A 12,500-nucleotide genomic window follows, 5' to 3' on the forward strand; every position below is an offset into this window, starting at 1 on the left:
ATAAACGACTCGCTCAGTAGCGGTGCTTGACTGCATTATGAGCGGTGAGCACCGGCGCGGCGAAATTCTGCTTGAAAACACGTAAACACAAACAGTGCACGAAGGACAAAAATGCGGCACGAGCCTGATGAAAAATCACCACATTGCCTGAAAATGTATAGCTGAAAAACTCTGGCGGCGTGCGCGGGCTCCTTCCTCGTGACCCGGCTCGCTCGCGCGCTTTCCGTCCACGGACGGTCCGCGCTACAAGGAATTTGACGGTAGCGATGCAAAACAGCTCGCGAAACAAGACAAAGTCTCTCTTGTTCACGTGACTCCGCACACCCCGAGAGGCCGTGAGCCGAGGTCCTCCTTATTCTCGGCCGGGCCCGGCTCGCGGCCTTTTTTTATTTGAAAATTTATCAAAGTACCGATCTCTCGGTACTTGTAAAAAAAATAAAATACAAGTCCACAGGAACATGGTGTGGCAAAAAAAAAAAAAACGGTGTGTGCGCGTTTCCAGCGACAAGAGAGAGTTGAAAACGTTAAGATAAAATACAAGCCGGCCGCCGAACGGCTCCTCCGAATCCCGGTGACAACCCACCGGGCTCCTGCCAGATCTCGCTCCTCAGAGATGACACACCGGCAGTCCCGGGTCACGCGGCGTGAGGACGGAGTCCGCGAGGCAAACAAGGCCGGCGAAACACGACTGCACCGAGGGTGGACGCGGTGTGTACAACAGGAGACGCGAATGTCCGTCCCGGTTGTCGACACACACCCTCACTCGGAGTGTTACCCCACCGGTGAGGGGAGTCCGACTCACACGGCCGCGCGCGGAGGTGAATATTTAGATAGATAAACCGCCGCGCTGGCCGCCCCACAAGTGAGACGAATGATTCCTGAACACTTTCTATAGGAGAAAAATCAATTCATAAGGACGGATCGGGCGAAAAAAATTACAAGTCCCCGCAACACTGACAAGTAGCACGAATCGTTGCGGTCACACTTGCACGGCGGCTAACGGGCAGGTTTTATCTGTCATAAATAATCTCCACCGACTCTGCACGACATTTTAAAATGTCGTCAAGACCTTTCAGGCCAAATACCGAGTCTTCATGGCCCGGTGTTTGGCCTTTTTTTATGAAAAAATCTCAGAATTCTCTCGGGCCAATATCCGAGTTGCGGAATAATACACCAGAGTCCCTAATTTTTTCAAAGTCCGACCTTTTTTCCAAGTCCAGAATCAAACCGATATGCACTGAAATTTAAACCGATATGCACTGTTTTCAAACCGATATGCACTTTTTCTAACCGATATGCACTGTTTTCAAACCGATATGAACCTTATCAAACCGATATGCACTCAAACGTTTTCTACCGATATGATCCAATTTCAAACCGATATGAACCATTTTATAACCGATATGATCCATTTTCCGATAACCGATATGCACCTTTTTCTAACCGATATGCACCTCTGAATTTTTTTCTAAGTCCGGTAGCTGGATAATTTGGACTTGTCGAAAAATCACCAAGAGACATTTTAGGCCAGGACAAGTGTCCTCTTGCCCGAGAACGTGGGGCCATTCTCGGTTTTCCGCACTTTTTGCAAACCGATATGCACCTCGGCCGACCGGAATTTTCGGGTGTCGAGTTGTGTTCGGCGGCCTGTCAAAAAAAAACCCGTCGATAGGATTTTTGAATTTATACTTTTAAAACACGCCCAAGATTCCATTCTAGTCGACTGCAAAGTTTCATAAACTTTTTATCGAGCCGTTTTCGAGAAAAATTCGTGTTTTACCAAACCGATATGCACCTCCGAGAAGGGTCCCCCCTTTTGGTGTCAAAATCGAAAATTTTCAAAGTCCCGTAACTTTTTTATTTTAAATCTTAAAAATCAAAACTCCTACTTTAAAATGTAGGTAACAACGTCTATTTTATTTTATCATTCGACAACTTTCTTCTAAAACTTCGTTTATACCTTTTTTTCACATCCGAAGCAAACCGATATATGAACCTCCGGAAATCTTTCTAAGTCCCAAAAATTTTTCTAAGTCCCGTAACTCGATAATTTGGACTTTGTCGAAAAATCACCAAGAGACATTTTAGGCCAGGACAAGTGTCCTCCTTTGCCCGAGACGTGGGCCATTCTCGGTTTTTCCGCACTTTTGCAAACCGATATGCACCTCGGCCGACCGGAATTTTCGGGTGTCGAGTTGTGTTCGGCGGCCTGTCAAAAAAAAACCCGTCGATAGATTTTTGAATTTATACTTTTAAAACACGCCCAAGAATTCCATTCTAGTCGACTGCAAAAGTTTCATAAACTTTTATCGAGCCGTTTTTCGAGAAAATTCGTGTTTTTACCAAACCGATATGCACCTCCGAGAAGGGTCCCCCCCTTTGGTGGTCAAAATCGAAAATTTTCAAAAGTCCCGTAAACTTTTTTATTTTAAATCTTAAAAAATCAAACTCCTACTTTAAAATGTAGGTAACACGGTCTATTTTATTTTATCATTCGACAACTTTCTTCTAAAACTTCGTTTTATACACTTTTTTTACACATCCGAAGGCAAACCGATATGAACCCCGGAAATCTTTCTAAGTCCCAAAAATTTTCTAAGTCCCGTAACTCGATAATTTGGACTTTGTCGAAAAATCACCAAGAGACATTTTAGGCCAGGACAAGTGTCCTCTTGCCCGAGACGTGGGCCATTCTCGGTTTTTTTCCGCACTTTTGCAAACCGGATATGCACCTCGGCCGACCGGAATTTTCGGGTGTCGAGTTGTGTTCGGCGGCCTGTCAAAAAAAAAACCCGTCGATAGATTTTGAATTTATACTTTTAAAACAACGCCCAAGATTCCATTCTAGTCGACTGCAAAGTTTCATAAACTTTTATCGAGCCGTTTTCCCGAGAAAATTCGTGTTTTACCAAACCGATATGCACCTCCGAGAAGGGTCCACCCCTTTGGTGTCAAAATCGAAATTTTCAAAGTCCCGTAACTTTTTTATTTTAAAATCTTAAAAATCAAACTCCTACTTTAAAATTGTAGGTAACACGGTCTATTTTATTTTATCATTCGACAACTTTCTTCTAAAACTTCGTTTTTATACCTTTTTTTCACATCCGAAGCAAACCGATATGAACCTCCGGAAATTTTTCTAAGTCCCAAAAATTTTCTAAGTCCCGTAACTCGATAATTTGGACTTTGTCGAAAAATCACCAAGAGACATTTTAGGCCAGACTAAGTGTCCCTCTTGCACCGAGACGTGGGCCATTCTCGGTTTTTCCGCACTTTTGCAAACCGATATGCACCTCGGCCGACCGGAATTTTTCGGGTGTCGAGTTGTGTTCGGCGGCCTGTCAAAAAAAAACCCGTCGATTGATTTTTGAATTTATACTTTTAAAACACGCCCAAGAATTCCATTCTAGTCGAACTGCAAAGTTTCATAAACTTTTATCGAGCCGTTTTCGGAGAAAATTCATGTTTTACCAAACCGATATGCACTTTTGAGAAGGGTCCCACCTTTGGTGTCAAAATCGAAAATTTTCAAAGTCCCGTAACTTTTTATTTTTAAATCTTAAAAATCAAACTCCTACTTTAAAATGTAGGTAACACGGTCTATTTTATTTTATCTTTCACCAACTTTCTTCTAAACTTCGTTTTATACCTTTTTTTCACATCCGAAGCAAACCGATATGAACCTCCGGAAATTTTTCCTAAGTCCCGATTTCGCTTTGACCGGCCGTATCTCGGTAAATAAATTTTTTTACGGCCAAAAATCCAAGAGGCCGTAATATGCTCAACTAAGTTCCCTGCCCACACCCCACATTGGTCATTCATCGGTATTTTTATTTTACAAACTCGGACTCTGAAAATTTTTCTAAGTCCCGAAAATTTTCTAAGTCCGTTCCCGACTTTTTTCTAAGTCCAAACTTTCTTTGGAGGCCCGTATCTCGGTAAATAAATTTATTTTTCGACAAACACGCCAAGAGCTTTTTTATTCTTTTAAACATTGCAATACACAATTAATCCGAGGTTTTTCGAAAAAATTGTAAAAAAAAATTTCAAACCGATATGCACTCCGGGGGTTTTTTGGCGAGACGTTACACACGGAACGTCTCATGAAAATTCCAGTACTCTTATAGGGAGGTGGTGGTGTCCTAAGGTTTGAAAAAGATAAAAAGTAGCGTAACCCTCCCAAAGTACAGTAGGGGCCTGTACAACGTATTAAAGATGGTTTTTAGCCATTTTTATCGAATTTTTGGCTTTTTTACTTCGTTTTATACTTTTTTTGAAGTAGCCGAAGCCCGAGAATCAGTCTCCGGAGCGGCCGCTTCTGGCGGCCGCTAACCGATCTCGGGGCTTGTCCTCGAACCCAAGAGCATTTTGCCAGCGGCCAGCCGACGTCCTCAGTGACCGCCGAGACGCAGCTCACACGCGGCGCAACTCCCGGGCGGCTCGAGTAGCTCGATATGGCGGCGGCCTACGGTCCCGCCAGCGACTTTCTCGGGCCGTGCCGACTCTCTTATGGGTAAACACTTCGCCTCACCGGGCGTAAGCAAAACGAACCTGCGTGTTTCTAGCCAAGAAATAGGGCTAAACCGGTCGCAGACCGGAGACCCTGAAAGTGAGTTTAAAATGAAGCCTCGATAAAATGATTTTCGGACCGGTGTTCGCACCGAGTACCGAACCGAATCATCATCCCGAGCCGCCCGGGCAGTGGCCCGCGTCGTGGCGCGTAGGTCCGTGACGGGGCCACGTCGTTTCGGGCGGCGTGGTTTAAACCTCGTGGCGTTTTCTTCCTACGGCGCGGCGCGTTAGCGCGGCTGACCCCGGACCGAGCGGCTTCCACTCTCTCACAACTCTCGGGCGGTCGTGCCGCGGCTTGTCCGCGCGCTGCTCCCGCCCGTGCGATTACGGCATCTGTGTTAATGCCGCGCAGACGAGATATCCAGTATACTCCGCTGCTCCCTGGTTGATCCTGCCAGTAAGTCATATGCTTGTCTCAAAGATTAAGCCATGCAAGTCTCAGTACAAGCCACATTAAGGCAAACCGCAAAAGGCTCATTAAATCAGTTATGGTTCCTTGGATCGTACAATCCATTACTTGGATAACTGTGGTAATTCTAGAGCTAATACATGCAAACAAATCCCGACCAGAGATGGAAGGGACGCTTTTATTAGATCAAAACCAATCGGGGCACCAGCCCCGCACTTCTTGGTGACCTGAATAACTTTCAGCTGATCGCACGGTCCTCGTACCGGCGACGCATCTTCAAATGTCTGACACTTATCAACTGTCGATGGTAGATTCTGCGCCTACCATGGTTGTAACGGTAACGGGAATCAGGGTTCGATTCCGGAGAGGGAGCCTGAGAAACGGCTATCCCACATCCAAGGAAGGCAGCAGGCGCGCAAATTACCCACATCCCGCACGGGGAGGTAGTGACGAAAAATAACGATACGGGACTCATCCGAGGCCCCGTAATCGGAATGAGTACACTTTAAATCCTTTAACGAGTACCAATTGGAGGGCAAGTCTGGTGCCAGCAGCCGCGGTAATTCCAGCTCCAATAGCGTATATTAAAGTTGTTGCGGTTTAAAAAGCTCGTAGTTGGATCTGTGTCTTACGATGTCGGTTCATCGCTCGCGGTGTTAACTGACATGTCCTGTGGGACGTCCTGCCGGTGGCGGTCCGGGCTCCCGGCGGTGTGTAGGGTCCGCCTGAAGCATCCCGAGGGTTCCGGCCGCCGATTCAATCCCGCCGCGGTGCTCTTTGACTGAGTGTCGAGGTGGGCCGGCAGTTTACTTTGAACAAATCTAGAGTGCTTAAAAGCAGGCTGATTCTGCCTGAATACTGTGCATGGAATAATGGAATAGAGGAACTTCGGTTCTATTTTTGTTGGTTTTAAAGAATCCGAAGTAATGATTAATTAGGGACAGGCGGGGGCATTCGATTGCGACGTTAAGTTGAAAATTCTTGGATCGTCGCAAGACGTACCTAAGCGAAAGCAATTTGCCAAGTATGTCCTCGTTAATCAAGAACGAAAGTTAGAGGTTCGAAGGCGATCAGATACCGCCCTAGTTCTAACCATAAACGATGCCAGCCAGCGATCCGCCGAAGTTCCTCCGATGACTCGGCGGGCAGCTTCCGGGAAACCAAAGCTTTTGGGTTCCGGGGGAAGTATGGTTGCAAAGCTGAAACTTAAAGGAATTGACGGAAGGCACCACCAGGAGTGGACCTGCGGCTTAATTTGACTCAACACGGGAAACCTCACCAGGCCCGGACACCCGGAAGGATTGACAGATTGATAGCTCTTTCTTGATTCGGTGGGTGGTGGTGCATGGCCGTTCTTAGTTGGTGGAGCGATTTGTCTGGTTAATTCCGATAAACGAACGAGACTCTAGCCTGCTAAACTAGGCGTCTCCGGTATCCACAATAGTTGCTACCGGCGAATTAAATTCTTTCTTAGAGGGACAGGCGGCTTCTAGCCGCACGAGACTGAGCAATAACAGGTCTGTGAATGCCCAGATGTCCTGGGCCGCACGCGCGCTACACTGAAGAATCAGCGTGTCTTCTGGCCGAAGGCCCGGGTAACCCGTTGAACCTCCTTCGTGCTAGGGATTGGGGCTTGCAATTGTGTTCCCCATGAACGAGGAATTCCCAGTAAGCGCGAGTCATAAAGCTCGCGTTGATTACTCCCTGCCCATTTGTACACACCGCCCGTCGCTACTACCGATTGAATGATTTAGTGAGGTCTTCCGGACTGGTGCGCGGCGATCGCCTCGTGCGGTCGCCGATGTTGCCGGAAAGATGACCAAACTTGATCATTTAGAGAAGTAAAAGTCGAAAACAAGGTTTTCCGTAGGTGAACCTGCGGAAGATCATTAACGTGTTAATGTGGCACAGAGGTGCACAAACAAACACCAACCTGCGCGCGAGCACGAGAGAGGCCGCCGCAGGATCGGGAGTGCTTATGGCAACCACTTACCCGAAGAGGGGGGCAGTGTCTGAGCGAGCACTGCCCCCCAAAAACACACGAGTTGTGTTCTCACGGTCGCAGTCACGATGTGGCGGGCCGACACATTGCTCTTGTAAAGAGCGGCAGTGAATGTAGGCACTGCTTCAGGGAGTGCTTGGCAACCACTACCCTGCTGGCACAGTTCAAAGCGGGCCGCGCGGGCCGAACTGATGCACTTCTTCACACAAAAATAAATAAAAATCCGGCATAGCCGAGATTTGCTCTCTAAAGAGCGGCAGTGAGTTGGGCACTGCTTCAGGGAGTGCTTGGCAACCACTACCCTGCTGGCACAGTTCAACGGCACCGCGGGCCGGAACTGATGCACGTCTTCACACGGTCGCAGTCAAATAAAAATCCGCATGGCGGGCCGAGAAATTTGCTCTTTTTAAAGAGCGGCAGTGAGTGATGGCACTGCCTCAGGGATGCTTGGCAACCACTACCCTCCTGTGGCACAGTTCAACAGGACTGATGCATCGACTACTACTTAAAAAGTTTACACACAACCGAGTTGTGTCAATACGCGCGCGCCCGGCCGTGTCGGTGTCACGGTTGCAACGGGCGCCGCTCGGCTGCAGTCACGTGTTGGCGAGCCGAAAGAGAGATCCGCACACATTGAGGCTGAGGCCGATGATTAAGCGAGATCAGTTTCTCTAACCGCACACCAGTTGTGCTCAAACCGACTTATCTAGCAGTGAAAACGGCCTGAGGGCGTCCCCTGGAGCTACAAGTAGCGACAAGTCGCCCCCAGGCCCAACGCCCGCTCGCAGTGATCTTCGTATCACGGAGCGCATTCCGCTTGCCATGGAATACAGCGTATCCGTGCCCCGGTTCTCGGGGCGACGGAATTGCCGGTACGCGCGGGACGGCAGGTCGTCCAACTCCACACGGGCACAGTCGCAGTCGCGATGAAGGCGCGACTTTCACCTGGCGTCACTAGTGGGCTGGCGCGACTGACCCCGTGGAGAATCGGCCTCGACCGAACCCCGCAAAGTGTCGTGCAGCGACTCGATAAGGCGTCGCAGGATGGTGCGCGCAATTGAGCGTGCGTTGCCGGCATCCCGTCCCACTGTGGTTCCCCTTGTACTTGCGATTCAAGCTTCGCCTTGCCGCACGTGGCGGTCCCGAGGCCCATTAAATGGCTGGGAGCACAGTGGGTCGGGGCAATTCCCCGCAATACCGCGGTTGGCGGCAAGTACCCCGGGTCGGGGTGCAGCCCTTCCCGAGGAACACCGTATCCAACAAACCGCAAAATAGGTGTGTGTCACTGTCAAGTGATTCCCTGGAGGCCGTCACACGTCCGGATTGCAGTCAGAGTTTACTCCGATGCGAGTACGTAGACGCGTAGAGCCGCGGCCGGGCATGGCCGCGCGGCGCGCTCCGCGTCCGGAAAGCGAGAACTCCTGAATCCGAGCACGAGTGTCCGATTTTCCCGGCAGGAGGAAAGCGGCGCGTACACCTTACCAACGGTTTGCGCGTTCGCCGGTACCCCTGGTCGCCGGAGTGTGGCGGCGTAGAGCTCTGTCGGTGCTCCGTCGCCCGAAGTGGCGGCGTAGAGCTCTGTCAGGTGTGCTCCGTCGCCGGAGTGGCGGCGTAGAGCTCTGTCCAGGTGCTTCGTCGGCCGGCCGGCTCGAGGAATCGTAAAACGCGCCTTTTTAGGCGAAACCGTCCGGCGGGATGCGACAAACCACACCAAACGGTCCTCTCACAACGAGGTGCACAGCCGCAAAACCAGTATACCTGGGGGAGTGTTTGTTCACTCTCCGCGGCGGGCCGTCTTGTAGACGCGTCGACTCGCCTGTCCCGTTTGTTCACCACGAACTCAAGACGCCCTCGCGTCCCCCGGTGACCGCTGCCCGCAGCGGACTCCGAGAGCGCAGTGCGACGCTGGAGCCTCGAGCCCCGCGTCCCAGCCTTTGACAGGGACCGCCTTCCTCAAGGCGGACTCTCGGGCAGGGCGGCGGAAGGCGCGGTTCGCGTCCACGCGTTGGTTCCCAGTGGGGGTAGCACTGTAACGAGAGCTCTCCACTGACGGATCGTGACGCTCGAGCGCCCTTCGGCGCGGGGCCCGGGACCCCCCCACACGGGGGGACCCCGGCACCAGACCGTAGGACGACGGCCTGACCGCGTATTTGTCAGAGTTTTCTGGCAGCGACACTACCCGTCCGCGCCTCTCCAGACCGGGTTAACCAATTTGCAGACCAGTTCTGCGCGGTTTCGGCCTACGGTATCTGGACGCGGACAACCAAGGGCGTGTCCCGAGACGGTTTTTCGGCACTTAGGCTCTGAGGCGTGCTGGACCGGGGCAGCGCCGCACGTCGTTCATCGCTTCGCCCGAGCGATGCGTCGTGTGGCAGATCTCGTGTGTTTCAGCTCGTGAGGCCTGCAACCTCACGACGCGCTGCGAGTGGATGTCACCGGACCGTCCCTCCAGTCTCCATACCGGGTCAGGATATTTGGTGGATTCCTCCCGGGAAAAGGGAGCCGTTGGCTCGGCCCATCCCACCACCGTGTCCCGTTACCGCTCACGTGGAGGGTATCGGCTCGGTGGGGGACGGTGTCCGTGTCGCGGCGACCCGGGATTAAGCGGTCCCGACTCTCCCGCCGTGTGGGCTGGAGGGTGTCACACCAGGGTCAGTCGGGCGTGACGGTTCCCGAGAAATTGCCGCCGACATGGACGGTGTCGTCGCGATTGTGGTGGCGGCGACACGTCCTGTCCCCGAAATGTCGGCGGCTCCCGGGCACGGCGGTCGTAACTGGACCGTGACCAAGCCGTGTTTTTCTATTTTTACCGGGTGACCATGGGCAAGCGTACACTGGCAACCCATGCTGCGAGTCTGCCATAAGTGTGTCGTGACCGGTGTGAGGCACCGGTCCGGCACAACAACGGACCTCGGTCCACAAACAACTCAAGAACCGCTTACTACCGCGAGGTGCGGCGACTTGATGAAGATTACCCTGAACGGTGGATCACTTGGCTCGTGGGTCGATGAAAAACGCAGCTAAAACGCGCGTTGACGTGTGAACTGCAGGACACATGAACATCGACAATTTGAACGCACATTGCGGCCCTGGGATATTATTCCAAGGGCCACGCCTGTCTGAGGGTCGGCAGAACATGAACTGCGGTTCAACCATCTTTGCGGCGGTGAGACTGTCACAGAAAGCGGACTAACGTACGATGGGTCTCGGCGGCCCTGCATCACGTGGGTGGCAGGCGAGTCGCTCAGGTCCCGGGCCTTGTAGCCTAGCCGTGCGGTACCACCTCAACGGTGACCGCGCGGACCCACGTGCGTCCCGCTGAGACGTCCCGAACTGCACGCTTTATGGGAGCACTGTCACAAGACGCGCACTTGTGCGCGTCTTCGGCAATCTCCTCAAATACCACTGCGGTGCACAGTACCGAGCTAGACGGGCGGCAACGCAAAACACTCTGTTCTAGCCGCGAGTCGCGCGAAAGGCACGGCTCCGGTTCCCCCGCCGTCCCCGAGGGGACCGGCGGTGAGTGACGCGGCTCTCGATCTCGCACGCCATGTTCAACTGTGGTGACCGAACTAAAACAGTGAAATAGTCAACTGCTCACCGTGTTCTGGCACCTCGGCGGATCGTAGTCTGCGCTCACGCAACCGGAGGCGCGTGTCCCTTTCGGGGGGCCGCGAGGCCCGCCACGGCTTCGCTCTTTTCGGAGGGCGTGTCCGCGAGCGGGTGAACACGCGCAAGTGTATAAATTGCATCTCTGATTGCGACCTCAGATCAGGTGGGTCTACCCGCTGAATTTTAAGCATATTATTAAGCGGTGGAAAAGAACTAACAAGGATTCCCTCAGTAGCTGCGAGCGAACCGGGAAGGAGCCCCAGCACCGAATCCCGCCGGCTGCGCCGGCCGGGAAATGTGGTGTTCGGGAGGGCCCAACTAACCCGGTGTTCGGCGGCCAGTCCAAGTCCATCTTGAATGGGGCCACTGCCCGTAGGAGGGTGCCAGGCCCGTAGGACGGTCGCCGGCGTCGGGTGGGTCTCTCCTTAGAGTCGGGTTGCTTGAGAGTGCAGCCCTAAGCAGGTGGTAAACTCCATCTAAGCTAAATATGACCACGAGACCGATAGAAAACAAGTACCGTGAGGGAAAGTTGAAAAGAACTTTGAAGAGAGAGTTCAAGAGTACGTGAAACCGTTCAGGGGTAAACGGAAAAGACTTTAAACACCGAAAGGGGGAGATTCACGCTCTCTCGCATGAGTCGGCTCCCGCGGGGTCAGATGGCACCGTACGCCCGCACGGCGCAAGTCGTTGCGGGGTCGTTTCGGTGATCACTCGGCGCTCGCGGGGGTTTATGCCGGCCGCGGTGGGCCGCACTTCTCACCTCAGTAGGACGTCGCGACCCGTTGGACGGCGGTCGAACGGCCCCGGCGGTAGCCCGGGACGCGGGAAAGCTTCTGCCCGTACCGTGCTCCCGGACCCCGGTCGCCCGACCGATCGTCGGACGGTATGGAACGCAGGTGTCGGACCGCCACCGTTTATCGGGCGTCCGGGCCGTCCGCAAGCTTGCGGCTCACCAGGATGACGGTACTTGTGCCCGGCTCTTCGTGCGCCAAACTGTTGGCGGCCGTGTCCTCGGACGGGTCTTGTAACACCGGTCAGCGATGTCACGTTTAAGGTACTTATCCGACCCGTCTTGAAACACGGACCAAGGAGTCTAACATGTGCGCGAGTCATTTGGTGCTTGAAACACCTAAAGGCGCAATGAAATTGAAGGCCTGACTTGTCAGACCGAGGGAGGATGGACTGCAGCCGGCCCGAGTGGCGGCGTCCCCGCACTCCGGGGCGTCTCGTTCTCATTGCGAGGAGCAGGCGCACCCAGAGCGTAACACGTTGGGACCCGAAAGATGGTGAACTATGCCTGGCCAGGACGAAGTCAGGGGAAACCCTGATGGAGGTCCGTAGCGATTCTGACGTGCAAATCGATCGTCAGAGCTGGGTATAGGGGCGAAAGACTAATCGAACCATCTAGTAGCTGGTTCCCTCCGAAGTTTTCCCTCAGGATAGCTGGTGCTCGGAAGGACGATCTCATGCGGTAAAGCGAATGATTAGAGGCCTTGGGGGCCGAAACGACCTCAACCTATTTCTCAAACTTTAAATGGGTGAGACCTCCGGCATGCTTGAATTCTTCTTGATGCCGGAGCGTTCGGATCCAGAGTACCAAGTGGGCCAATTTGGTAAGCAGAACTGGCGCTGTGGGATGAACCAAACGCCAGAGTTAAGGGCGCCCGAACGACGCTCATGGAAACCATGAAAGGCGTTGGTTGCTTAAGACAGCAGGACGGTGGCCATGGAAGTTCGAATCCCGCTAAGGAGTGTGTAACAACTCACCTGCCGAAGCAACTAGCCCTGAAAATGGATGGCGCTGGTAGCGTCGTGCCTATACTACTGCCGTCAACGGCAAAGTGGGCGGTCCCCTCGCGGGGTCCGGGCCGTTACGCCTTGACGAGTAGGAGGGTCGGCGGCGGT

General features: G+C 52.9%; 2 non-coding genes across 2 annotated transcripts in view; both read left to right on the top strand.

Annotated features, from left to right (window-relative positions):
* Positions 1-9,955: 9,955 nt before the first annotated feature.
* Positions 9,956-10,112, top strand: LOC124372038. Its single transcript, XR_006923302.1, has one exon. It is a non-coding gene; the product is annotated as a 5.8S ribosomal RNA (ribosomal RNA).
* A 632-nt stretch (positions 10,113-10,744) lies between these two features.
* LOC124372034 overlaps positions 10,745-12,500 on the top strand; it is a 4,214-nt gene continuing 2,458 nt past the window's right edge. The window contains exon 1 of the ribosomal RNA XR_006923298.1: positions 10,745-12,500. This exon is cut by the window's right edge and continues 2,458 nt beyond it. This is a non-coding gene — a ribosomal RNA (large subunit ribosomal RNA).

This window comes from Homalodisca vitripennis, unplaced genomic scaffold, assembly GCF_021130785.1.
Source record: "Homalodisca vitripennis isolate AUS2020 unplaced genomic scaffold, UT_GWSS_2.1 ScUCBcl_1703;HRSCAF=5658, whole genome shotgun sequence".
NCBI classification, from domain to species: Eukaryota; Metazoa; Arthropoda; class Insecta; order Hemiptera; family Cicadellidae; genus Homalodisca; species Homalodisca vitripennis.